The 24907-nt window shown below is 45.3% G+C and overlaps 8 non-coding genes and 2 pseudogenes across 8 annotated transcripts; all 10 read left to right on the forward strand.

Annotated features, from left to right (window-relative positions):
• The first annotated feature begins 424 nt into the window (after positions 1 to 424).
• Positions 425 to 615, forward strand: LOC130343614 (U2 spliceosomal RNA). The gene has a single exon (XR_008882899.1). It is a non-coding gene; the product is annotated as a U2 spliceosomal RNA (small nuclear RNA).
• Positions 616 to 2699: 2084 nt separating this feature from the next.
• LOC130343559 (U2 spliceosomal RNA) lies at positions 2700 to 2890 on the forward strand. The gene has a single exon (XR_008882858.1). It is a non-coding gene; the product is annotated as a U2 spliceosomal RNA (small nuclear RNA).
• A 2090-nt stretch (positions 2891 to 4980) lies between these two features.
• LOC130343615 (U2 spliceosomal RNA) lies at positions 4981 to 5171 on the forward strand. The gene has a single exon (XR_008882900.1). It is a non-coding gene; the product is annotated as a U2 spliceosomal RNA (small nuclear RNA).
• Positions 5172 to 7250: 2079 nt separating this feature from the next.
• On the forward strand, positions 7251 to 7441 carry LOC130343616 (U2 spliceosomal RNA). Its single transcript, XR_008882901.1, has one exon. It is a non-coding gene; the product is annotated as a U2 spliceosomal RNA (small nuclear RNA).
• A 2098-nt stretch (positions 7442 to 9539) lies between these two features.
• On the forward strand, positions 9540 to 9730 carry LOC130343617 (U2 spliceosomal RNA). Its single transcript, XR_008882902.1, has one exon. It is a non-coding gene; the product is annotated as a U2 spliceosomal RNA (small nuclear RNA).
• Positions 9731 to 11812: 2082 nt separating this feature from the next.
• On the forward strand, positions 11813 to 12003 carry LOC130343619 (U2 spliceosomal RNA). The gene has a single exon (XR_008882903.1). It is a non-coding gene; the product is annotated as a U2 spliceosomal RNA (small nuclear RNA).
• Positions 12004 to 14088: 2085 nt separating this feature from the next.
• On the forward strand, positions 14089 to 14221 carry LOC130343578 (U2 spliceosomal RNA; annotated as a pseudogene).
• Positions 14222 to 19246: 5025 nt separating this feature from the next.
• Positions 19247 to 19450, forward strand: LOC130343565 (U2 spliceosomal RNA; annotated as a pseudogene).
• Positions 19451 to 21549: 2099 nt separating this feature from the next.
• LOC130343557 (U2 spliceosomal RNA) lies at positions 21550 to 21740 on the forward strand. Its single transcript, XR_008882856.1, has one exon. It is a non-coding gene; the product is annotated as a U2 spliceosomal RNA (small nuclear RNA).
• A 2089-nt stretch (positions 21741 to 23829) lies between these two features.
• Positions 23830 to 24020, forward strand: LOC130343620 (U2 spliceosomal RNA). Its single transcript, XR_008882904.1, has one exon. It is a non-coding gene; the product is annotated as a U2 spliceosomal RNA (small nuclear RNA).
• The last annotated feature ends 887 nt before the right edge of the window (positions 24021 to 24907 follow it).

The following is a 24907-nucleotide window of genomic DNA, read 5'->3' on the forward strand; positions in this document are numbered from 1 at the left end:
CACAGGTAAGTCCAATGGGGTGCAGGCATGTCCTCTATGCTTACAGCTTCCCGTGGGTGTTGGTTTGATACCGTTTGGGGACAGCCAAGGAGGCATCTGCAGGCAACAAAGGTAGGTGTGTGCTTGTGTGTGTGTTTCCTATGCAGATCCTAAGCCCAGTGTCACATGCAAGTAGGAGGAGTAAGAAGGGTTCCTGGCAAATCCGGGTTATGGATTGCATTTAAAAAGGCCCCGTGGGAGTGCAATGGGCCCCTGTCTTGCTGCTTAGCAATAATGGTATGGGTTTAGGTTCTGCTGTGTGTACTGGTGGTTGACTGCCCCCCAGCCCAGAGTGTGCATGGAAAATTGTCTGGCAGCCTCCCTGACAGCAAGCAGTGATAGTGCCCATGAAGGGGACCTTGTTGGGCCCGCCCCTTTCACGGTTATCGCTTCTCGGCCTTTTGGCTAAGATCAAGTGTAGTATCTGTTCTTATCAGTTTAATATCTGATACGTCCCCTATCTGGGGACCATATATTAAATGGATTTTTGAGAACGGGGGCCGATTTCGAAGCTTGCTTCCGTCGCCCTATGCATTGACCCGATATGGCAGTATCTTCGGGTACAGTGCACCACCCCCTTACAGGGTTAAAAAGAAAGATTCCTACTTTCATTGCTACCTGCTTGCTGGCTAGCCAGCTAGCCAGCCCTGTGGGCCTTGCTGCTGCTGCAGCCAAAAAACAAAAGGTGGTGCTGCTGCTGCTTCTGCTGCTTCTACTTCTGCTTGTGTCTGGCCCCTGTTGGAGCGTCCAGGCACAGGACTTCTGCTGCTGCTGACTAAATGGCCTCCTTAATTGGATCATTTGAGTAGCCAGCACACCTGTGCAGGTAGGGCATGACATGATAGGCAGCTGCCTTGATAGCGGGTGGGTGCTGAATGTTCCTAATTGACAAAATAAGATTAATGCTTATGAAGAAATATAAAATCTCATCCCTTCCCCAATATCGCGCCACACCCCTACCCCTTAATTCCCTGGTTGAACTTGATGGACATATGTCTTTTTTCGACCGTACTAACTATGTAACTATGTAACATAACATGGGGGGGGGGGGGGGTCTCCTGGCTGTTCACACAGGTGTGTCATTGCTGTACATTGACCATGCATTGCTTCTGTGGTATTGCAAAGGCAAAGACAAATGCTTCCAGCCATCCATTGCACTAATGGATTGGTCATCAGCTGGCTGTCTATGTCCCGCATCAATATAGACCAAAGTACAGAGGGTTAGGCTATGCTATTGTGCACCTACCTGATGCATCAGAAGGTGCGAGGCCCTTGCTAAATTCTGTGCACAGACTTTGAGATCTATGCTTTAGACTGTATCTAAACCTGCTCCAACATGGACTGACATTTTGGCCTACTTTCAGCCGATGCGACTTGTCTGTCGCTGAACAGTCGCTTTTTATGTATTCAGCACCTATGTATAATGTTGTAAAAATGCTCTAGAAGCTAAAGTCGCAGAAATGTCACACATATTTGGCCTGCAACTTTCTGTGCGACAAATTCAGACAGGAAAAATCAGTATAAATCCTTAGAAAATTATCCCCCAGTGTCTCCATCTGCTGGCGGTATTGAATAAGCATTGCTGCACTGATGGGGTATGCATTAGACGAAAAAAAAGAAGAAAAAGAAGAATAATACGCCCAGAAAAGAGGCGAAAAGGAGAAAAACGTAAAAAAACGTGAAAAAAAAGTAAGAGGAAGAGAAGGGAAAAAAAGGTGGAAATGGGTTTAAAAGTGATTTCGGCGGAGAAATATATATATATATATATATATATATATATATATATATGCGCACACACACACATAGATATAAACGTATTCTCCGTTGAGATATTGCAGCCGCTGCTGTGTCCAGGCCCAGGAGCCTTAGCACTGTGCTGTGATGTCACTCAATACCACTGACATCACTAGGTGTAAACAACATCTCTCCTTTGCTGTGTATGTGACTATGGAGCTGTTTGGTGATGTCGTCTATTACGGCCTTCATAGAAGCAACAGGAGATTGTTGCATCCATCTTGAACCCTCAGAACTACAGTGCTATGATGTCACTCACTTCCACAGGCCTTGCAGAGTGTAAACAACAACAACCCAGCTTTGTTGTGTATGTAACCATAGGGATTTGTGATGTCACCTAGAACCTTCACAGCAGCGACAGCTTTATGAGGAGCATCAGCACTGCTCTGCCTGAGCAGAACCATCACCGCCATAGGTTGTCAAATAACCCGGATTTAACCCACACAGGTAAGTCCAATGGGGTGCAGGCATGTCCTCTATGCTTACAGCTTCCCGTGGGTGTTGGTTTGATACCGTTTGGGGACAGCCAAGGAGGCATCTGCAGGCAACAAAGGTAGGTGTGTGCTTGTGTGTGTGTTTCCTATGCAGATCCTAAGCCCAGTGTCACATGCAAGTAGGAGGAGTAAGAAGGGTTCCTGGCAAATCCGGGTTATGGATTGCATTTAAAAAGGCCCCGTGGGAGTGCAATGGGCCCCTGTCTTGCTGCTTAGCAATAATGGTATGGGTTTAGGTTCTGCTGTGTGTACTGGTGGTTGACTGCCCCCCAGCCCAGAGTGTGCATGGAAAATTGTCTGGCAGCCTCCCTGACAGCAAGCAGTGATAGTGCCCATGAAGGGGACCTTGTTGGGCCCGCCCCTTTCACGGTTATCGCTTCTCGGCCTTTTGGCTAAGATCAAGTGTAGTATCTGTTCTTATCAGTTTAATATCTGATACGTCCCCTATCTGGGGACCATATATTAAATGGATTTTTGAGAACGGGGGCCGATTTCGAAGCTTGCTTCCGTCGCCCTATGCATTCACCCGATATGGCAGTATCTTCGGGTACAGTGCACCACCCCCTTACAGGGTTAAAAAGAAAGATTCCTACTTTCATTGCTACCTGCTTGCTGGCTAGCCAGCTAGCCAGCCCTGTGGGCCTTGCTGCTGCTGCAGCCAAAAAACAAAAGGTGGTGCTGCTGCTGCTTCTGCTGCTTCTGCTTCTGCTTGTGTCTGGCCCCTGTTGGAGCGTCCAGGCACAGGACTTCTGCTGCTGCTGACTAAATGGCCTCCTTAATTGGATCATTTGAGTAGCCAGCACACCTGTGCAGGTAGGGCATGACATGATAGGCAGCTGCCTTGATAGCGGGTGGGTGCTGAATGTTCCTAATTGACAAAATAAGATTAATGCTTATGAAGAAATGTAAAATCTCATCCCTTCCCCAATATCGCGCCACACCCCTACCCCTTAATTCCCTGGTTGAACTTGATGGACATATGTCTTTTTTCGACCGTACTAACTATGTAACTATGTAACATAACATGGGGGGGGGGGGGTCTCCTGGCTGTTCACACAGGTGTGTCATTGCTGTACATTGACCATGCATTGCTTCTGTGGTATTGCAAAGGCAAAGACAAATGCTTCCAGCCATCCATTGCACTAATGGATTGGTCATCAGCTGGCTGTCTATGTCCCGCATCAATATAGACCAAAGTACAGAGGGTTAGGCTATGCTATTGTGCACCTACCTGATGCATCAGAAGGTGCGAGGCCCTTGCTAAATTCTGTGCACAGACTTTGAGATCTATGCTTTAGACTGTATCTAAACCTGCTCCAACATGGACTGACATTCTGGCCTACTTTCAGCCGATGCGACTTGTCTGTCGCTGAACAGTCGCTTTTTATGTATTCAGCACCTATGTATAATGTTGTAAAAATGCTCTAGAAGCTAAAGTCGCAGAAATGTCACACATATTTGGCCTGCAACTTTCTGTGCGACAAATTCAGACAGGAAAAATCAGTATAAATCCTTAGAAAATTATCCCCCAGTGTCTCCATCTGCTGGCGGTATTGAATAAGCATTGCTGCACTGATGGGGTATGCATTAGACGAAAAAAAAGAAGAAAAAGAAGAATAATACGCCCAGAAAAGAGGCGAAAAGGAGAAAAACGTAAAAAAACGTGAAAAAAAAGTAAGAGGAAGAGAAGGGAAAAAAAGGTGGAAATGGGTTTAAAAGTGATTTCGGCGGAGAAATATATATATATATATATATATATATATATATATATATATATATATGCGCACACACACACATAGATATAAACGTATTCTCCGTTGAGATATTGCAGCCGCTGCTGTGTCCAGGCCCAGGAGCCTTAGCACTGTGCTGTGATGTCACTCAATACCACTGACATCACTAGGTGTAAACAACATCTCTCCTTTGCTGTGTATGTGACTATGGAGCTGTTTGGTGATGTCGTCTATTATGGCCTTCATAGAAGCAACAGGAGATTGTTGCATCCATCTAGAACCCTCAGAACTACAGTGCTATGATGTCACTCACTTCCACAGGCCTTGCAGAGTGTAAACAACAACAACCCAGCTTTGTTGTGTATGTAACCATAGGGATTTGTGATGTCACCTAGAACCTTCACAGCAGCGACAGCTTTATGAGGAGCATCAGCACTGCTCTGCCTGAGCAGAACCATCACCGCCATAGGTTGTCAAATAACCCGGATTTAACCCACACAGGTAAGTCCAATGGGGTGCAGGCATGTCCTCTATGCTTACAGCTTCCCGTGGGTGTTGGTTTGATACCGTTTGGGGACAGCCAAGGAGGCATCTGCAGGCAACAAAGGTAGGTGTGTGCTTGTGTGTGTGTTTCCTATGCAGATCCTAAGCCCAGTGTCACATGCAAGTAGGAGGAGTAAGAAGGGTTCCTGGCAAATCCGGGTTATGGATTGCATTTAAAAAGGCCCCGTGGGAGTGCAATGGGCCCCTGTCTTGCTGCTTAGCAATAATGGTATGGGTTTAGGTTCTGCTGTGTGTACTGGTGGTTGACTGCCCCCCAGCCCAGAGTGTGCATGGAAAATTGTCTGGCAGCCTCCCTGACAGCAAGCAGTGATAGTGCCCATGAAGGGGACCTTGTTGGGCCCGCCCCTTTCACGGTTATCGCTTCTCGGCCTTTTGGCTAAGATCAAGTGTAGTATCTGTTCTTATCAGTTTAATATCTGATACGTCCCCTATCTGGGGACCATATATTAAATGGATTTTTGAGAACGGGGGCCGATTTCGAAGCTTGCTTCCGTCGCCCTATGCATTGACCCGATATGGCAGTATCTTCGGGTACAGTGCACCACCCCCTTACAGGGTTAAAAAGAAAGATTCCTACTTTCATTGCTACCTGCTTGCTGGCTAGCCAGCTAGCCAGCCCTGTGGGCCTTGCTGCTGCTGCAGCCAAAAAACAAAAGGTGGTGCTGCTGCTGCTTCTGCTTCTGCTTGTGTCTGGCCCCTGTTGGAGCGTCCAGGCACAGGACTTCTGCTGCTGCTGACTAAATGGCCTCCTTAATTGGATCATTTGAGTAGCCAGCACACCTGTGCAGGTAGGGCATGACATGATAGGCAGCTGCCTTGATAGCGGGTGGGTGCTGAATGTTCCTAATTGACAAAATAAGATTAATGCTTATGAAGAAATATAAAATCTCATCCCTTCCCCAATATCGCGCCACACCCCTACCCCTTAATTCCCTGGTTGAACTTGATGGACATATGTCTTTTTTCGACCGTACTAACTATGTAACTATGTAACATAACATGGGGGGGGGGGGGGGTCTCCTGGCTGTTCACACAGGTGTGTCATTGCTGTACATTGACCATGCATTGCTTCTGTGGTATTGCAAAGGCAAAGACAAATGCTTCCAGCCATCCATTGCACTAATGGATTGGTCATCAGCTGGCTGTCTATGTCCCGCATCAATATAGACCAAAGTACAGAGGGTTAGGCTATGCTATTGTGCACCTACCTGATGCATCAGAAGGTGCGAGGCCCTTGCTAAATTCTGTGCACAGACTTTGAGATCTATGCTTTAGACTGTATCTAAACCTGCTCCAACATGGACTGACATTCTGGCCTACTTTCAGCCGATGCGACTTGTCTGTCGCTGAACAGTCGCTTTTTATGTATTCAGCACCTATGTATAATGTTGTAAAAATGCTCTAGAAGCTAAAGTCGCAGAAATGTCACACATATTTGGCCTGCAACTTTCTGTGCGACAAATTCAGACAGGAAAAATCAGTATAAATCCTTAGAAAATTATCCCCCAGTGTCTCCATCTGCTGGCGGTATTGAATAAGCATTGCTGCACTGATGGGGTATGCATTAGACGAAAAAAAAGAAGAAAAAGAAGAATAATACGCCCAGAAAAGAGGCGAAAAGGAGAAAAACGTAAAAAAACGTGAAAAAAAAGTAAGAGGAAGAGAAGGGAAAAAAAGGTGGAAATGGGTTTAAAAGTGATTTCGGCGGAGAAATATATATATATATATATATATATATATATATATATATATATGCGCACACACACACATAGATATAAACGTATTCTCCGTTAAGATATTGCAGCCGCTGCTGTGTCCAGGCCCAGGAGCCTTAGCACTGTGCTGTGATGTCACTCAATACCACTGACATCACTAGGTGTAAACAACATCTCTCCTTTGCTGTGTATGTGACTATGGAGCTGTTTGGTGATGTCGTCTATTACGGCCTTCATAGAAGCAACAGGAGATTGTTGCATCCATCTTGAACCCTCAGAACTACAGTGCTATGATGTCACTCACTTCCACAGGCCTTGCAGAGTGTAAACAACAACAACCCAGCTTTGTTGTGTATGTAACCATAGGGATTTGTGATGTCACCTAGAACCTTCACAGCAGCGACAGCTTTATGAGGAGCATCAGCACTGCTCTGCCTGAGCAGAACCATCACCGCCATAGGTTGTCAAATAACCCGGATTTAACCCACACAGGTAAGTCCAATGGGGTGCAGGCATGTCCTCTATGCTTACAGCTTCCCGTGGGTGTTGGTTTGATACCGTTTGGGGACAGCCAAGGAGGCATCTGCAGGCAACAAAGGTAGGTGTGTGCTTGTGTGTGTGTTTCCTATGCAGATCCTAAGCCCAGTGTCACATGCAAGTAGGAGGAGTAAGAAGGGTTCCTGGCAAATCCGGGTTATGGATTGCATTTAAAAAGGCCCCGTGGGAGTGCAATGGGCCCCTGTCTTGCTGCTTAGCAATAATGGTATGGGTTTAGGTTCTGCTGTGTGTACTGGTGGTTGACTGCCCCCCAGCCCAGAGTGTGCATGGAAAATTGTCTGGCAGCCTCCCTGACAGCAAGCAGTGATAGTGCCCATGAAGGGGACCTTGTTGGGCCCGCCCCTTTCACGGTTATCGCTTCTCGGCCTTTTGGCTAAGATCAAGTGTAGTATCTGTTCTTATCAGTTTAATATCTGATACGTCCCCTATCTGGGGACCATATATTAAATGGATTTTTGAGAACGGGGGCCGATTTCGAAGCTTGCTTCCGTCGCCCTATGCATTGACCCGATATGGCAGTATCTTCGGGTACAGTGCACCACCCCCTTACAGGGTTAAAAAGAAAGATTCCTACTTTCATTGCTACCTGCTTGCTGGCTAGCCAGCTAGCCAGCCCTGTGGGCCTTGCTGCTGCTGCAGCCAAAAAACAAAAGGTGGTGCTGCTGCTGCTTCTGCTGCTTCTGCTGCTTCTGCTTCTGCTTGTGTCTGGCCCCTGTTGGAGCGTCCAGGCACAGGACTTCTGCTGCTGCTGACTAAATGGCCTCCTTAATTGGATCATTTGAGTAGCCAGCACACCTGTGCAGGTAGGGCATGACATGATAGGCAGCTGCCTTGATAGCGGGTGGGTGCTGAATGTTCCTAATTGACAAAATAAGATTAATGCTTATGAAGAAATATAAAATCTCATCCCTTCCCCAATATCGCGCCACACCCCTACCCCTTAATTCCCTGGTTGAACTTGATGGACATATGTCTTTTTTCGACCGTACTAACTATGTAACTATGTAACATAACATGGGGGGGGGGGGGGTCTCCTGGCTGTTCACACAGGTGTGTCATTGCTGTACATTGACCATGCATTGCTTCTGTGGTATTGCAAAGGCAAAGACAAATGCTTCCAGCCATCCATTGCACTAATGGATTGGTCATCAGCTGGCTGTCTATGTCCCGCATCAATATAGACCAAAGTACAGAGGGTTAGGCTATGCTATTGTGCACCTACCTGATGCATCAGAAGGTGCGAGGCCCTTGCTAAATTCTGTGCACAGACTTTGAGATCTATGCTTTAGACTGTATCTAAACCTGCTCCAACATGGACTGACATTCTGGCCTACTTTCAGCCGATGCGACTTGTCTGTCGCTGAACAGTCGCTTTTTATGTATTCAGCACCTATGTATAATGTTGTAAAAATGCTCTAGAAGCTAAAGTCGCAGAAATGTCACACATATTTGGCCTGCAACTTTCTGTGCGACAAATTCAGACAGGAAAAATCAGTATAAATCCTTAGAAAATTATCCCCCAGTGTCTCCATCTGCTGGCGGTATTGAATAAGCATTGCTGCACTGATGGGGTATGCATTAGACGGAAAAAAAGAAGAAAAAGAAGAATAATACGCCCAGAAAAGAGGCGAAAAGGAGAAAAACGTAAAAAAACGTGAAAAAAAAGTAAGAGGAAGAGAAGGGAAAAAAAGGTGGAAATGGGTTTAAAAGTGATTTCGGCGGAGAAATATATATATATATATATATATATATATATATATATATATATATGCGCACACACACACATAGATATAAACGTATTCTCCGTTGAGATATTGCAGCCGCTGCTGTGTCCAGGCCCAGGAGCCTTAGCACTGTGCTGTGATGTCACTCAATACCACTGACATCACTAGGTGTAAACAACATCTCTCCTTTGCTGTGTATGTGACTATGGAGCTGTTTGGTGATGTCGTCTATTACGGCCTTCATAGAAGCAACAGGAGATTGTTGCATCCATCTTGAACCCTCAGAACTACAGTGCTATGATGTCACTCACTTCCACAGGCCTTGCAGAGTGTAAACAACAACAACCCAGCTTTGTTGTGTATGTAACCATAGGGATTTGTGATGTCACCTAGAACCTTCACAGCAGCGACAGCTTTATGAGGAGCATCAGCACTGCTCTGCCTGAGCAGAACCATCACCGCCATAGGTTGTCAAATAACCCGGATTTAACCCACACAGGTAAGTCCAATGGGGTGCAGGCATGTCCTCTATGCTTACAGCTTCCCGTGGGTGTTGGTTTGATACCGTTTGGGGACAGCCAAGGAGGCATCTGCAGGCAACAAAGGTAGGTGTGTGCTTGTGTGTGTGTTTCCTATGCAGATCCTAAGCCCAGTGTCACATACAAGTAGGAGGAGTAAGAAGGGTTCCTGGCAAATCCGGGTTATGGATTGCATTTAAAAAGGCCCCGTGGGAGTGCAATGGGCCCCTGTCTTGCTGCTTAGCAATAATGGTATGGGTTTAGGTTCTGCTGTGTGTACTGGTGGTTGACTGCCCCCCAGCCCAGAGTGTGCATGGAAAATTGTCTGGCAGCCTCCCTGACAGCAAGCAGTGATAGTGCCCATGAAGGGGACCTTGTTGGGCCCGCCCCTTTCACGGTTATCGCTTCTCGGCCTTTTGGCTAAGATCAAGTGTAGTATCTGTTCTTATCAGTTTAATATCTGATACGTCCCCTATCTGGGGACCATATATTAAATGGATTTTTGAGAACGGGGGCCGATTTCGAAGCTTGCTTCCGTCGCCCTATGCATTGACCCGATATGGCAGTATCTTCGGGTACAGTGCACCACCCCCTTACAGGGTTAAAAAGAAAGATTCCTACTTTCATTGCTACCTGCTTGCTGGCTAGCCAGCTAGCCAGCCCTGTGGGCCTTGCTGCTGCTGCAGCCAAAAAACAAAAGGTGGTGCTGCTGCTGCTTCTGCTTCTGCTTGTGTCTGGCCCCTGTTGGAGCGTCCAGGCACAGGACTTCTGCTGCTGCTGACTAAATGGCCTCCTTAATTGGATCATTTGAGTAGCCAGCACACCTGTGCAGGTAGGGCATGACATGATAGGCAGCTGCCTTGATAGCGGGTGGGTGCTGAATGTTCCTAATTGACAAAATAAGATTAATGCTTATGAAGAAATATAAAATCTCATCCCTTCCCCAATATCGCGCCACACCCCTACCCCTTAATTCCCTGGTTGAACTTGATGGACATATGTCTTTTTTCGACCGTACTAACTATGTAACTATGTAACATAACATGGGGGGGGGGGGGGGGTCTCCTGGCTGTTCACACAGGTGTGTCATTGCTGTACATTGACCATGCATTGCTTCTGTGGTATTGCAAAGGCAAAGACAAATGCTTCCAGCCATCCATTGCACTAATGGATTGGTCATCAGCTGGCTGTCTATGTCCCGCATCAATATAGACCAAAGTACAGAGGGTTAGGCTATGCTATTGTGCACCTACCTGATGCATCAGAAGGTGCGAGGCCCTTGCTAAATTCTGTGCACAGACTTTGAGATCTATGCTTTAGACTGTATCTAAACCTGCTCCAACATGGACTGACATTCTGGCCTACTTTCAGCCGATGCGACTTGTCTGTCGCTGAACAGTCGCTTTTTATGTATTCAGCACCTATGTATAATGTTGTAAAAATGCTCTAGAAGCTAAAGTCGCAGAAATGTCACACATATTTGGCCTGCAACTTTCTGTGCGACAAATTCAGACAGGAAAAATCAGTATAAATCCTTAGAAAATTATCCCCCAGTGTCTCCATCTGCTGGCGGTATTGAATAAGCATTGCTGCACTGATGGGGTATGCATTAGACGAAAAAAAAGAAGAAAAAGAAGAATAATACGCCCAGAAAAGAGGCGAAAAGGAGAAAAACGTAAAAAAACGTGAAAAAAAAGTAAGAGGAAGAGAAGGGAAAAAAAGGTGGAAATGGGTTTAAAAGTGATTTCGGCGGAGAAATATATATATATATATATATATATATATATATATATATATATATGCGCACACACACACATAGATATAAACGTATTCTCCGTTAAGATATTGCAGCCGCTGCTGTGTCCAGGCCCAGGAGCCTTAGCACTGTGCTGTGATGTCACTCAATACCACTGACATCACTAGGTGTAAACAACATCTCTCCTTTGCTGTGTATGTGACTATGGAGCTGTTTGGTGATGTCGTCTATTACGGCCTTCATAGAAGCAACAGGAGATTGTTGCATCCATCTTGAACCCTCAGAACTACAGTGCTATGATGTCACTCACTTCCACAGGCCTTGCAGAGTGTAAACAACAACAACCCAGCTTTGTTGTGTATGTAACCATAGGGATTTGTGATGTCACCTAGAACCTTCACAGCAGCGACAGCTTTATGAGGAGCATCAGCACTGCTCTGCCTGAGCAGAACCATCACCGCCATAGGTTGTCAAATAACCCGGATTTAACCCACACAGGTAAGTCCAATGGGGTGCAGGCATGTCCTCTATGCTTACAGCTTCCCGTGGGTGTTGGTTTGATACCGTTTGGGGACAGCCAAGGAGGCATCTGCAGGCAACAAAGGTAGGTGTGTGCTTGTGTGTGTGTTTCCTATGCAGATCCTAAGCCCAGTGTCACATGCAAGTAGGAGGAGTAAGAAGGGTTCCTGGCAAATCCGGGTTATGGATTGCATTTAAAAAGGCCCCGTGGGAGTGCAATGGGCCCCTGTCTTGCTGCTTAGCAATAATGGTATGGGTTTAGGTTCTGCTGTGTGTACTGGTGGTTGACTGCCCCCCAGCCCAGAGTGTGCATGCAAAATTGTCTGGCAGCCTCCCTGACAGCAAGCAGTGATAGTGCCCATGAAGGGGACCTTGTTGGGCCCGCCCCTTTCACGGTTATCGCTTCTCGGCCTTTTGGCTAAGATCAAGTGTAGTATCTGTTCTTATCAGTTTAATATCTGATACGTCCCCTATCTGGGGACCATATATTAAATGGATTTTTGAGAACGGGGGCCGATTTCGAAGCTTGCTTCCGTCGCCCTATGCATTGACCCGATATGGCAGTATCTTCGGGTACAGTGCACCACCCCCTTACAGGGTTAAAAAGAAAGATTCCTACTTTCATTGCTACCTGCTTGCTGGCTAGCCAGCTAGCCAGCCCTGTGGGCCTTGCTGCTGCTGCAGCCAAAAAACAAAAGGTGGTGCTGCTGCTGCTTCTGCTGCTTCTGCTTCTGCTTGTGTCTGGCCCCTGTTGGAGCGTCCAGGCACAGGACTTCTGCTGCTGCTGACTAAATGGCCTCCTTAATTGGATCATTTGAGTAGCCAGCACACCTGTGCAGGTAGGGCATGACATGATAGGCAGCTGCCTTGATAGCGGGTGGGTGCTGAATGTTCCTAATTGACAAAATAAGATTAATGCTTATGAAGAAATATAAAATCTCATCCCTTCCCCAATATCGCGCCACACCCCTACCCCTTAATTCCCTGGTTGAACTTGATGGACATATGTCTTTTTTCGACCGTACTAACTATGTAACTATGTAACATAACATGGGGGGGGGGGGGGTCTCCTGGCTGTTCACACAGGTGTGTCATTGCTGTACATTGACCATGCATTGCTTCTGTGGTATTGCAAAGGCAAAGACAAATGCTTCCAGCCATCCATTGCACTAATGGATTGGTCATCAGCTGGCTGTCTATGTCCCGCATCAATATAGACCAAAGTACAGAGGGTTAGGCTATGCTATTGTGCACCTACCTGATGCATCAGAAGGTGCGAGGCCCTTGCTAAATTCTGTGCACAGACTTTGAGATCTATGCTTTAGACTGTATCTAAACCTGCTCCAACATGGACTGACATTCTGGCCTACTTTCAGCCGATGCGACTTGTCTGTCGCTGAACAGTCGCTTTTTATGTATTCAGCACCTATGTATAATGTTGTAAAAATGCTCTAGAAGCTAAAGTCGCAGAAATGTCACACATATTTGGCCTGCAACTTTCTGTGCGACAAATTCAGACAGGAAAAATCAGTATAAATCCTTAGAAAATTATCCCCCAGTGTCTCCATCTGCTGGCGGTATTGAATAAGCATTGCTGCACTGATGGGGTATGCATTAGACGAAAAAAAAGAAGAAAAAGAAGAATAATACGCCCAGAAAAGAGGCGAAAAGGAGAAAAACGTAAAAAAACGTGAAAAAAAAGTAAGAGGAAGAGAAGGGAAAAAAAGGTGGAAATGGGTTTAAAAGTGATTTCGGTGGAGAAATATATATATATATATATATATATATATATATATATATATGCGCACACACACACATAGATATAAACGTATTCTCCGTTGAGATATTGCAGCCGCTGCTGTGTCCAGGCCCAGGAGCCTTAGCACTGTGCTGTGATGTCACTCAATACCACTGACATCACTAGGTGTAAACAACATCTCTCCTTTGCTGTGTATGTGACTATGGAGCTGTTTGGTGATGTCGTCTATTACGGCCTTCATAGAAGCAACAGGAGATTGTTGCATCCATCTTGAACCCTCAGAACTACAGTGCTATGATGTCACTCACTTCCACAGGCCTTGCAGAGTGTAAACAACAACAACCCAGCTTTGTTGTGTATGTAACCATAGGGATTTGTGATGTCACCTAGAACCTTCACAGCAGCGACAGCTTTATGAGGAGCATCAGCACTGCTCTGCCTGAGCAGAACCATCACCGCCATAGGTTGTCAAATAACCCGGATTTAACCCACACAGGTAAGTCCAATGGGGTGCAGGCATGTCCTCTATGCTTACAGCTTCCCGTGGGTGTTGGTTTGATACCGTTTGGGGACAGCCAAGGAGGCATCTGCAGGCAACAAAGGTAGGTGTGTGCTTGTGTGTGTGTTTCCTATGCAGATCCTAAGCCCAGTGTCACATGCAAGTAGGAGGAGTAAGAAGGGTTCCTGGCAAATCCGGGTTATGGATTGCATTTAAAAAGGCCCCGTGGGAGTGCAATGGGCCCCTGTCTTGCTGCTTAGCAATAATGGTATGGGTTTAGGTTCTGCTGTGTGTACTGGTGGTTGACTGCCCCCCAGCCCAGAGTGTGCATGGAAAATTGTCTGGCAGCCTCCCTGACAGCAAGCAGTGATAGTGCCCATGAAGGGGACCTTGTTGGGCCCGCCCCTTTCACGGTTATCGCTTCTCGGCCTTTTGGCTAAGATCAAGTGTAGTAATACAGGAGATCTGGTCAGAAGGTACTCGGGTACCCCTCTCCTCGGCCTTGTGGGATCGCCCAGGTTTATTGCCTGGGCTTCACCCACTTGTTGCTATTGGGGAGAGGGCCTAGTCCCAGGGTAACGAGTAGCGATCGCCTCTCAAGACCTTCGGGTGGAGAGAGGTTAGAACCATGGATGATGATCCGGATCCAGGTTCTGTGCCGGCATACGCAAGGATCAAAAACACCGTGAGAGTCATTCTCACGGATGATACCAAAAGGGCGGACGATTTGAAATTCGTAGTAGAGGACGTGCTCGGAGGAGTTTTCGGAATACAGAAGGGCGAGATATTGGCAATCCAGGACTACCCGAAGCGTAAAATTTTTGATGTGACGTTCACACAAAATGGCATCCACAGAGATTTTGTTACCAGAGCTGCTGCGAGTAAAGACAAAAAGCTTCAGGGTGTCCGAATTATTGAGCACGTTCTAGACGATATTAAGCTGGTGGTAGTAAAGATGTATTCCCCTTTCGCCAACCTACACGATGTTGAGTTGTTTTTACAAGTCTATTTTAGTAAGGTTGAGTGCAGAGGAAAAATCATGAACAGCTGTGGCATCTGGACATCTAAGTGGAGATTTCAGGTTACATGCAAAAAAGATGACAGATTGCCAGGGGGAATACAACTACCACCAGCTCGTTTTAAAATAAATAATATGTGTGGCGACCTCTTTTATGCGGGGATGCCAAGCTACTGCAGGAAGTGTCACAGATATGGACACACAAAAGAAAACTGTGAAAGTACATGCAAAAAATGTGGTAGCACACAGCACGAGACAGAAAAATGCACAAGAGGAGGGAGGTGCAATTTCTGTCAACAATTCGGTCACCTTTTCTCCTCTTGTCCCCACAGACATAGGACGGAGCAGCAGTGGCAACCCTGGAGGCAGCAAGGACAGCAACCGGGACACCAGCCGAGGCAAGCAGAGCCAGTGATTACCCCCCCACAAGAGGTAAGCGGTGAGATGGAGAAGGAGAAAGACCCCCCTCAGGCAAAAGGAGGGGACCCTAAAGAGCAGAGGATGGCCAAAAAACGTGCAAGTGGTGGAAAAACTGGCCCCCAGGAGCATGCTGGGTTAAGAGAGGAGCGGACGGCGGCCGAATCCGCTCCTCAGCAACCTCTGGCTCAGGGTCCCCCTGAGAGCGATGATCCGGGTGGAGAGGTGAAGGTTAAAAGGCGGAGGGGCTCCAGAAGACTCTATTCGGAGGCGGTCCAGGGGGAGCCGATGGAAGTACCTGCGGATGCAGGGAACCCAAGTGACGTTCCTCCACAGGTCCCCATAGGGGATACCCCCCCTCCTCCCTGCCAGGAGGAGGTTTCAGGGGTGACCGTCTCTGAGGTACCAGAGACGGAACTAAGTGAACACCCGACCCCTATGGAGGGGCAAGAGGTGGAAGAACCCAATGAGTCTGGAGCCCTGATTGCCAGGATGCCCGAGAACAACTATGCCTCAATCATGATGGAGGAGGGGGGTCGGCTGAGTGATGGTGCCTCCTCTCCTGCTTCCTCTATGCGTACAGTTGAGTCAGATTTTGGGGGGTATGAGGCTTCGGAGGGGGAATCAGAGGTGTAAGACGTTTTCTTGTACATTCCCATGGCTGAGTTGTCCGGTCTGTCCTTGAACGTGAGAAGTGTGAGCGCCAGAGTAAGAAGGGTTGCCCTATTTAATTACTTGTCGGTTTTTGCTGCTTCCGTCCTTTTCCTGCAGGAATGTGGCATCCCGCACAGATTAAATTATAAAGAATATGAAGATGATTGGGTGCACGGTCCATCAGTCTGGTCTGGATCAAATGAGTCCAGATCAGCAGGGGTCGCCATACTTTTTAAAGGGAACGTTTTAATTGAGAGTTTTAACGAAATTTTACCAGGCAGAATTTTATTGGTCAACGCTTTTATTAATGGTATTAAATGGCAGTTTTTAAATTTTTATGGTTCTCCTGATAAGAATGAAAGAATAAAAATGTTGGAGATTTTACCCCTTTTTATTAACAATTCTAGTCCTCTTGTTTTATCAGGTGATTTTAATTGTATTTTAAGGGGAGAACGCCGTTTTTCGAACGCAGTGAGTAGGAACTATGATAAGACGTCTTTTATGTTAAAAAACTTGATTTTAGATTTTAATCTCACTGATGTTTTTAAAAAATGTAATTTTAACGTACCAGAGGAAGACGGTGTTACCTGGAGCAATGCAAGCTGTAGCTCCAGGATAGATTTTATTTTTTGTTCTTATCAAGTACTGCCTTTTAACTGTGATCTTTTTACCAATGTTTTTTCTGACCATAAATTATTGTATTTTAAAGTTAAAAGTGATTTTAAAAGGAGAACTGGTAGGAATGCCTGGAAGTTAAACGTGTCCCTTTTAGAAGATCCGCAGGTTTTATCAGATTTTATCACCTTTTACAAGGAATGCAGACGAGTAAAAGACCCCAACACTCCCACCAGTATCTGGTGGGAAAAAATGAAACTAAAAATAAAAGAATTTTTATCCGTGTTGGGGTTAGGAAAGCTAAAGAAAAACGTGAATTTTATAATATCCTAAATACTCGTCTGCAAACCCTGTACAAATTCAGAGCACATGGGATGGAGGTGGAGAAGGAGGTACATGATCTTAAAAAAGAAATAACTAAGTGCCTGGAGCAGAAAGGAAAAGAAATTATCTTTAGGTCTCGAATACAGCATCTTGAGGAAAACGAGACCTGCTCCAGGTATTTTTTTAAGAAAATACATGAAAATAGAAGGTTAATAGAAAACATTGAAGGAGTGAATGATGTACAGGGAATTTTAAAAAAGGTGCAAGAGTTTTATGCGGATCTTTTTAATGTAAAACACATTGATGAATGTTTTATGAATGACTCGTTAAAGGAGATCACCAATTTTTTAGATCCTGTCTCACAGTCTTTTTTATTGCAGAATATTTCAGAGCAGGAGATTTTAGAGACCGTCAAGAGTTTTAAAACAGGTAAAGTGCCTGGGCCGGATGGTATACCCATTGAATTTTATGTTACTTTTTATGGTATTTTAAAAGAAGATTTGTTCTCCCTTTTTACGGAAGTCTTTAAGTCTAAAATCCTCCCAGGCTCATGGAAGAAGGGTGATGTCTCCCTGCTATTCAAAAAGGGAGACCGGTCGGAACTCAAAAACTGGAGACCAATCACCCTTCTGAACTGCGACTATAAAATAATGGCGAAACTGTGTGCTAACCGCTTAAAGAACGTAATCCATAAAATAATTCATACAAACCAAGTCTGTGGGGTGCCTGGGAGGAGTTTATGGGAGAACCTAAACCTTTTAAAGGATGTAATTAGCGACACCAAATTAAGAAAAGGAAAGCTGGCGGTTTTATCCATAGATTTTGAAAAAGCTTTCGACAGGGTGTCACATTTTTATCTTTTTAAGGTTTTAGAGAAAATGGGTATACCTGATGGCTTTTTATTGTCTCTTAGAGCTTTTTATGATAACTGTACTAGTAAAATTTTAGTAAATGGTTTTAAGACACAGGGCGTGATTTTAAATTCCGGAGTGAAGCAGGGGTGTCCCTTGTCCCCACTACTCTTCATTTGCGCAATAGAGCCTCTTTTATGTACAATACGAAAGGATAAGCAGATCCATGGAGTCCCCCTGCCAGGAGGAGGGGGACTAGAGGCGAAGGTAGTGGGGTACATGGACGATGTTGCGGTGTTTTGCAGGGACACCCCATCGCTTCAGAAGACGCTAAAACAGATTCAATATTTTAATTGTGCCTCCGGTTTTAAAGTCAATTTTAACAAAAGTAACATTTTAAACATAGGCGGAATGCCTTTGTATGATGTGCCCGTCCCTGTGTCTGAGTCGGTGCAGATTTTAGGTGTCTCCTTTGACGAGTCTAATAATGGTTTTAATAGCTGGGACTTGGTGGCTCAAAAAATAAATAAGAAAATATGTATGTGGAACATGCGAGAACTTACAATGGAAGGGAAGGTTTTAATTACAAAAATGGTGCTTTTACCTATTTTATTGTATTTAAGTCTGGTTTTCCCACCCCCCGAAATGGTTCTAAAGAAAATAACAAAAGCTTGTTTTACTTTCTTTTGGAGTTCTAAGAGCGAAAAATTAAAGAGACAAATTGTGATAAAACCGAACTCCAGGGGCGGTAAGGATTTTCCAGATTTTAAAGCTTTCCTTTTAATAAAGTTTTTTAGCATGTGTTTTACTACTGTTTTTAAAGATAGCTACTGGTCTTATTTTGTTCGTTTTAATACTGGTTATTTTATGCGGAGGAACGGCTGGTTTTCTACAGTTTTAAGTTGCCCTTATTCTTTGAATTTACCCCCTCAATACATGATTTTAGGAAAAATTTTAAACTTATATAATTTTAAAGGTAAAAGTGTTCAGGATCTGTGCAATAGCAAAAAACTACTAAAGGAAATAAAAGAAACCAGTACCGTGACTCCCATCAAAAATTTTAACGAACAGAAGTGTATACATATTTGGAAGATGTTGAGTATTAATTATCTTTTTAATTCACAGAAGGACCTGGCCTGGAGCTGCGCACACGAGTGTCTTCCATGCCGGGCATTCCAGCACCGAAGAGGATTATCCAACTCTGCAACCTGCCCGAGGGAGGGATGCCGACAAGAGGAGACCGTGCACCATCTAATATGGACTTGTTTTTACTCGCAGAAAATATGGACAAAGATACTCCCTCTGGTAAAAAGGATAACTGGACTAAAAGACTTAAATATTGCAGTGGTTTTTTATGGTTGCCTGGAATGCCCAACACGGACTCAAGAGACTATTGCATGGAAGATCATAAACTGTGTGAAGGCAGCTCTGTGGAAGGCCAGGAATATTTTATTGTTCAAGCATGAGGTTTTATCTGTGAAGGACATTTTATCTATCTGTTTTTATGAAATGTACCAGTACTATCTTTTAGACAAGAAGAGATTTCCGCTTTTATCTAGAAAATGGTTTTTAAAAGAATGGAATTCTATCTTGTAAAGCCACCAAGTGCCCATTTTATGTTTTAATATGTTGTAAATATGTTATTTATATGTAACTGTATTTATTGACATATTTGCACAACTTTGTTAACATTATTTAATTTTTAATAAAGTTGCCCCCGTAAGGGTAGTCAAGTTAAAAAAAAAATCTGTTCTTATCAGTTTAATATCTGATACGTCCCCTATCTGGGGACCATATATTAAATGGATTTTTGAGAACGGGGGCCGATTTCGAAGCTTGCTTCCGTCGCCCTATGCATTGACCCGATATGGCAGTATCTTCGGGTACAGTGCACCACCCCCTTACAGGGTTAAAAAGAAAGATTCCTACTTTCATTGCTACCTGCTTGCTGGCTAGCCAGCTAGCCAGCCCTGTGGGCCTTGCTGCTGCTGCAGCCAAAAAACAAAAGGTGGTGCTGCTGCTGCTGCTGCTTCTGCTGCTTCTGCTTCTGCTTGTGTCTGGCCCCTGTTGGAGCGTCCAGGCACAGGACTTCTGCTGCTGCTGACTAAATGGCCTCCTTAATTGGATCATTTGAGTAGCCAGCACACCTGTGCAGGTAGGGCATGACATGATAGGCAGCTGCCTTGATAGCGGGTGGGTGCTGAATGTTCCTAATTGACAAAATAAGATTAATGCTTATGAAGAAATATAAAATCTCATCCCTTCCCCAATATCGCGCCACACCCCTACCCCTTAATTCCCTGGTTGAACTTGATGGACATATGTCTTTTTTCGACCGTACTAACTATGTAACTATGTAACATAACATGGGGGGGGGGGGGGGGTCTCCTGGCTGTTCACACAGGTGTGTCATTGCTGTACATTGACCATGCATTGCTTCTGTGGTATTGCAAAGGCAAAGACAAATGCTTCCAGCCATCCATTGCACTAATGGATTGGTCATCAGCTGGCTGTCTATGTCCCGCATCAATATAGACCAAAGTACAGAGGGTTAGGCTATGCTATTGTGCACCTACCTGATGCATCAGAAGGTGCGAGGCCCTTGCTAAATTCTGTGCACAGACTTTGAGATCTATGCTTTAGACTGTATCTAAACCTGCTCCAACATGGACTGACATTCTGGCCTACTTTCAGCCGATGCGACTTGTCTGTCGCTGAACAGTCGCTTTTTATGTATTCAGCACCTATGTATAATGTTGTAAAAATGCTCTAGAAGCTAAAGTCGCAGAAATGTCACACATATTTGGCCTGCAACTTTCTGTGCGACAAATTCAGACAGGAAAAATCAGTATAAATCCTTAGAAAATTATCCCCCAGTGTCTCCATCTGCTGGCGGTATTGAATAAGCATTGCTGCACTGATGGGGTATGCATTAGACGAAAAAAAAGAAGAAAAAGAAGAATAATACGCCCAGAAAAGAGGCGAAAAGGAGAAAAACTTAAAAAAACGTGAAAAAAAAGTAAGAGGAAGAGAAGGGAAAAAAAGGTGGAAATGGGTTTAAAAGTGATTTCGGCGGAGAAATATATATATATATATATATATATATATATATATATATATATATATGCGCACACACACACATAGATATAAACGTATTCTCCGTTGAGATATTGCAGCCGCTGCTGTGTCCAGGCCCAGGAGCCTTAGCACTGTGCTGTGATGTCACTCAATACCACTGACATCACTAGGTGTAAACAACATCTCTCCTTTGCTGTGTATGTGACTATGGAGCTGTTTGGTGATGTCGTCTATTACGGCCTTCATAGAAGCAACAGGAGATTGTTGCATCCATCTTGAACCCTCAGAACTACAGTGCTATGATGTCACTCACTTCCACAGGCCTTGCAGAGTGTAAACAACAACAACCCAGCTTTGTTGTGTATGTAACCATAGGGATTTGTGATGTCACCTAGAACCTTCACAGCAGCGACAGCTTTATGAGGAGCATCAGCACTGCTCTGCCTGAGCAGAACCATCACCGCCATAGGTTGTCAAATAACCCGGATTTAACCCACACAGGTAAGTCCAATGGGGTGCAGGCATGTCCTCTATGCTTACAGCTTCCCGTGGGTGTTGGTTTGATACCGTTTGGGGACAGCCAAGGAGGCATCTGCAGGCAACAAAGGTAGGTGTGTGCTTGTGTGTGTGTTTCCTATGCAGATCCTAAGCCCAGTGTCACATGCAAGTAGGAGGAGTAAGAAGGGTTCCTGGCAAATCCGGGTTATGGATTGCATTTAAAAAGGCCCCGTGGGAGTGCAATGGGCCCCTGTCTTGCTGCTTAGCAATAATGGTATGGGTTTAGGTTCTGCTGTGTGTACTGGTGGTTGACTGCCCCCCAGCCCAGAGTGTGCATGGAAAATTGTCTGGCAGCCTCCCTGACAGCAAGCAGTGATAGTGCCCATGAAGGGGACCTTGTTGGGCCCGCCCCTTTCACGGTTATCGCTTCTCGGCCTTTTGGCTAAGATCAAGTGTAGTATCTGTTCTTATCAGTTTAATATCTGATACGTCCCCTATCTGGGGACCATATATTAAATGGATTTTTGAGAACGGGGGCCGATTTCAAAGCTTGCTTCCGTCGCCCTATGCATTGACCCGATATGGCAGTATCTTCGGGTACAGTGCACCACCCCCTTACAGGGTTAAAAAGAAAGATTCCTACTTTCATTGCTACCTGCTTGCTGGCTAGCCAGCTAGCCAGCCCTGTGGGCCTTGCTGCTGCTGCAGCCAAAAAACAAAAGGTGGTGCTGCTGCTGCTGCTGCTTCTGCTGCTTCTGCTTCTGCTTGTGTCTGGCCCCTGTTGGAGCGTCCAGGCACAGGACTTCTGCTGCTGCTGACTAAATGGCCTCCTTAATTGGATCATTTGAGTAGCCAGCACACCTGTGCAGGTAGGGCATGACATGATAGGCAGCTGCCTTGATAGCGGGTGGGTGCTGAATGTTCCTAATTGACAAAATAAGATTAATGCTTATGAAGAAATATAAAATCTCATCCCTTCCCCAATATCGCGCCACACCCCTACCCCTTAATTCCCTGGTTGAACTTGATGGACATATGTCTTTTTTCGACCGTACTAACTATGTAACTATGTAACATAACATGGGGGGGGGGGGTCTCCTGGCTGTTCACACAGGTGTGTCATTGCTGTACATTGACCATGCATTGCTTCTGTGGTATTGCAAAGGCAAAGACAAATGCTTCCAGCCATCCATTGCACTAATGGATTGGTCATCAGCTGGCTGTCTATGTCCCGCATCAATATAGACCAAAGTACAGAGGGTTAGGCTATGCTATTGTGCACCTACCTGATGCATCAGAAGGTGCGAGGCCCTTGCTAAATTCTGTGCACAGACTTTGAGATCTATACTTTAGACTGTATCTAAACCTGCTCCAACATGGACTGACATTCTGGCCTACTTTCAGCCGATGCGACTTGTCTGTCGCTGAACAGTCGCTTTTTATGTATTCAGCACCTATGTATAATGTTGTAAAAATGCTCTAGAAGCTAAAGTCGCAGAAATGTCACACATATTTGGCCTGCAACTTTCTGTGCGACAAATTCAGACAGGAAAAATCAGTATAAATCCTTAGAAAATTATCCCCCAGTGTCTCCATCTGCTGGCGGTATTGAATAAGCATTGCTGCACTGATGGGGTATGCATTAGACGAAAAAAAAGAAGAAAAAGAAGAATAATACGCCCAGAAAAGAGGCGAAAAGGAGAAAAACGTAAAAAAACGTGAAAAAAAAGTAAGAGGAAGAGAAGGGAAAAAAAGGTGGAAATGGGTTTAAAAGTGATTTCGGCGGAGAAATATATATATATATATATATATATATATATATATATATACGCGCACACACACACATATATATAAACGTATTCTCCGTTGAGATATTGCAGCCGCTGCTGTGTCCAGGCCCAGGAGCCTTAGCACTGTGCTGTGATGTCACTCAATACCACTGACATCACTAGGTGTAAACAACATCTCTCCTTTGCTGTGTATGTGACTATGGAGCTGTTTGGTGATGTCGTCTATTATGGCCTTCATAGAAGCAACAGGAGATTGTTGCATCCATCTAGAACCCTCAGAACTACAGTGCTATGATGTCACTCACTTCCACAGGCCTTGCAGAGTGTAAACAACAACAACCCAGCTTTGTTGTGTATGTAACCATAGGGATTTGTGATGTCACCTAGAACCTTCACAGCAGCGACAGCTTTATGAGGAGCATCAGCACTGCTCTGCCTGAGCAGAACCATCACCGCCATAGGTTGTCAAATAACCCGGATTTAACCCACACAGGTAAGTCCAATGGGGTGCAGGCATGTCCTCTATGCTTACAGCTTCCCGTGGGTGTTGGTTTGATACCGTTTGGGGACAGCCAAGGAGGCATCTGCAGGCAACAAAGGTAGGTGTGTGCTTGTGTGTGTGTTTCCTATGCAGATCCTAAGCCCAGTGTCACATGCAAGTAGGAGGAGTAAGAAGGGTTCCTGGCAAATCCGGGTTATGGATTGCATTTAAAAAGGCCCCGTGGGAGTGCAATGGGCCCCTGTCTTGCTGCTTAGCAATAATGGTATGGGTTTAGGTTCTGCTGTGTGTACTGGTGGTTGACTGCCCCCCAGCCCAGAGTGTGCATGGAAAATTGTCTGGCAGCCTCCCTGACAGCAAGCAGTGATAGTGCCCATGAAGGGGACCTTGTTGGGCCCGCCCCTTTCACGGTTATCGCTTCTCGGCCTTTTGGCTAAGATCAAGTGTAGTATCTGTTCTTATCAGTTTAATATCTGATACGTCCCCTATCTGGGGACCATATATTAAATGGATTTTTGAGAACGGGGGCCGATTTCGAAGCTTGCTTCCGTCGCCCTATGCATTGACCCGATATGGCAGTATCTTCGGGTACAGTGCACCACCCCCTTACAGGGTTAAAAAGAAAGATTCCTACTTTCATTGCTACCTGCTTGCTGGCTAGCCAGCTAGCCAGCCCTGTGGGCCTTGCTGCTGCTGCAGCCAAAAAACAAAAGGTGGTGCTGCTGCTGCTTCTGCTGCTTCTGCTTGTGTCTGGCCCCTGTTGGAGCGTCCAGGCACAGGACTTCTGCTGCTGCTGACTAAATGGCCTCCTTAATTGGATCATTTGAGTAGCCAGCACACCTGTGCAGGTAGGGCATGACATGATAGGCAGCTGCCTTGATAGCGGGTGGGTGCTGAATGTTCCTAATTGACAAAATAAGATTAATGCTTATGAAGAAATATAAAATCTCATCCCTTCCCCAATATCGCGCCACACCCCTACCCCTTAATTCCCTGGTTGAACTTGATGGACATATGTCTTTTTTCGACCGTACTAACTATGTAACTATGTAACATAACATGGGGGGGTGGGGGGTCTCCTGGCTGTTCACACAGGTGTGTCATTGCTGTACATTGACCATGCATTGCTTCTGTGGTATTGCAAAGGCAAAGACAAATGCTTCCAGCCATCCATTGCACTAATGGATTGGTCATCAGCTGGCTGTCTATGTCCCGCATCAATATAGACCAAAGTACAGAGGGTTAGGCTATGCTATTGTGCACCTACCTGATGCATCAGAAGGTGCGAGGCCCTTGCTAAATTCTGTGCACAGACTTTGAGATCTATGCTTTAGACTGTATCTAAACCTGCTCCAACATGGACTGACATTCTGGCCTACTTTCAGCCGATGCGACTTGTCTGTCGCTGAACAGTCGCTTTTTATGTATTCAGCACCTATGTATAATGTTGTAAAAATGCTCTAGAAGCTAAAGTCGCAGAAATGTCACACA

This window comes from Hyla sarda, unplaced genomic scaffold (assembly GCF_029499605.1).
Source record: "Hyla sarda isolate aHylSar1 unplaced genomic scaffold, aHylSar1.hap1 scaffold_687, whole genome shotgun sequence".
Lineage (NCBI taxonomy): Eukaryota > Metazoa > Chordata > Amphibia > Anura > Hylidae > Hyla > Hyla sarda.